We start from the raw sequence: 2,970 nt of genomic DNA on the forward strand, positions 1-2,970 counted from the left end.
AGGGTTAAGCCACGTAAAATAACAGAAGTTTCCGGTCACTTTCTTCAAAATAAAACCCAAGCAAGCTGGAGCAATATTGACAATCGTTTCCTTTTTTAAATAAAATGTATTATTATTAATAATTTTGTCTTTTATGCAATACTGTGTTTTATGTACAGTGCTTCATGTATTTTTCCTACATACTACATTCGAGGAGTCCAAGATTCAAGTATTTTGCCTGACCAACATTTCTTACTCACTGGTATTCAAACACCAATTAAGGGTCACGGGGGGGCTGGAGCCTATCCCAGAGGTCATAGGGCATGGGTGGGGTCAGGAGTGCCAAAAAGGGGAGAATAGGAAGAAGATTCTAGAGGCCCATGATTGACAGGGGCCCAGAGAGGCCCCTAATACAATTTTAATACTGACAAAATAATACGGGGGGGTGATTTATTTTCATGGTGCCCAAAATTCCTGGTGGCGCCCATGGGCAGGGTACACCCTGAACAGAATGCCAGCCTGTTGCAAGGCCATATATAGACAAACAAACACATTCATACCCGCACGCACACCTACGGACGATTTAAAGTTTCCAATCCACCAACCCTGCATGTCTTTGGATGTTGGAGGAAGCCGGAGCACCCGGAGGGAAACCACACAAACACGGGGAGAACAAGCAAACGCCACACAGAAAGGCACAGGTGGAAATTGATCCCATGATGTTCTTGCTGTGAGGAAACAGTGCTAACCACTAAGACACTGTGCTGCCCGCCTGACAAACGCTATTACATATTTAAATGATGTAAAGCAAAAAAAGACGTTATCGTTAAGGCTCAAAGGACTTCTTTGTTTTTTTTCTGGATGGTGCAAAATATATCTTTTGATATATTTTTCCTGAAGTAAAAAAAAAGCCATTGTAGAAGGTTTTATTTTGAAGTCTGAGCCACCGTATTTCCGCTCGGATTTTTTGTTTTTGGTGAATTTCACGAGACAAAGTGATTCATATTTTTCTTTGTGCATGGATGGATTTGTTTCTTCATACTATACTGTAGACGGCCAGATTAAGTTGTGGTTATGAGCATACAGAACTTAGTTTAAAGTGTCGCTAAATCCTGATTTTTCCGCGTTTACTGTCTGACACGATGAGAAAAATCCAGGCACACTTTTCCGGTGTCCGATTCAGAACGTTTCACTAACTGCCCCCACGTGGTCAAATGGGCGTATTGCAAAAGGGTGTTCCAGGTTGCTCGAGGAGCCACAGAACGAGGTTGTCGACGCGGCGACAAAAAGTGATGCAGCAATTTATGATGTATGGAACATATAGATTAAGTTAGCTGTTTTCGTTGACAACCGAAGGCTCAATAAAAAGGCAAAGAAAGTAATTAAAAGAGGAGCGCAGGAAAATAGGCACCGCTGGGATTCGAACCCAGGATCTCCTGTTTACTAGACAGGCGCTTTAACCAACTAAGCCACGGCGCCGGTTAGGGTCTAAGTGGAGAAATATATGTACTGTAATGTATGTACTGGCCAAGGAGCCATATATATATATATATATATATATATATATGTATATATATATATATATGTATATATATATATATATATGTATATATATATATATGTATATATATATATATATATATATATATATATATATATATATATATATATATATATATATATATATATATATATATGGATAATTCAATTGGCTACTTGGCCAGTACCTTTAATAATAATATATATATTTTTTTGGACCCCTATTAAAAACGACGGAAAATAAAAACTGACCAAATTCTTAAAAGACTGCTTTGAGCTAGATATTTCAATAGGGCGAATTCTTGCAGTGGCGTGTCCAGATGTATTTGACTGGGGTGGCCCTGGGGAAGAAGGAGAAGTGGTTCATTGTGGTGCTGTGTTATAGTGTACCTGTAGTGCATTTTAAAAAATAGCTATTTAAATAATTACGCATGATACTAGTGATCCCGTCAGGTTACACTGGTAGTGAGTCCTCGTCAAGTACACTTGAGTTCTAAGCCGCTGATCTGTCCGTCAGGTAAGGTTGGTGACATGTTGCCTTCTACATGGACTGTTCCAGCCCCGGTAGTGACGCACGGTCATTGATTTTTCGATTGGCTGGGTTGCAGTGGACTGGTCAGCCCTGTCGGTCGGCCAGCATTGACAACAATGGCAGAGTGCAAAGCTTACGGGTGCAGCAACAACAAGCTGAAAAACCCAGGTAAACATTTCTTTTGCGTGCGTAAACCAACGGACGACACGAAGTTGGAGTTAGTCAAACACTAAAAACCCTCCTGTTCAGACGGAATTCAGTGGTATTTGAAGACCACTTCACGGCGAACTGCTACCTGCGAGATATGCAGGCAGAACTGTTGGGCACAAAGCCCAAGTGTTTACACTTAAAACCATATGCAGTTCCGAAGCAATTTGTGCACAGAAGTGTCAGGAATGGCGACAGACGAGAAAAGAGTCTGATCAAACGGAATACATCAAAGGTACGATACTAAACTTGTGGTTTTATATAATAAGTACGCCAATTGTTTTAATATTTTAATGTATAAGTTTTAATATAAGCACAGTTTTAATATAAACCCTCTGGAGTCATTCAACGCGGATCCGTATCAAAATTCACATGACCGATTTTTGCTGCGTTATTATTATTATGGTAATGTGTGTGGAGCGGTTCTCCGTTCGTGCGCTTGTCCAACACGCCCTCAAACGGACTACTCACTCCCTTTCCTCCTCTCAGCTTGCAGCAGTTTCAAGGGGAAAGAAACCATGACTGTCCTTTTATGATTTAGTGTTAAACGCACACTCAAAACCAAACCAAAATTGATCATAAACCCACGTTTTTGATTGCGGAGGCGCTGCATTCACCACGCTCGGGGGGGAAAAAACATTCTCCTTTATCAATGGTGGAAAAACACGACATAAACCAATCAAAACCACTGATTCCACATGGATTGTTTGGTG

The 2,970-nt window shown here is 40.5% G+C and overlaps 1 non-coding gene across 1 annotated transcript; it reads right to left on the minus strand.

Annotated features, from left to right (window-relative positions):
* Nucleotides 1-1,384: 1,384 nt before the first annotated feature.
* trnat-agu lies at nt 1,385-1,458 on the minus strand. The gene has a single exon. It is a non-coding gene; the product is annotated as a tRNA-Thr (tRNA).
* Between the last annotated feature and the right edge of the window lie 1,512 nt (nt 1,459-2,970).

This window comes from Thalassophryne amazonica, chromosome 2 (assembly GCF_902500255.1).
Source record: "Thalassophryne amazonica chromosome 2, fThaAma1.1, whole genome shotgun sequence".
In the NCBI taxonomy this organism is placed as follows: Eukaryota; Metazoa; Chordata; class Actinopteri; order Batrachoidiformes; family Batrachoididae; genus Thalassophryne; species Thalassophryne amazonica.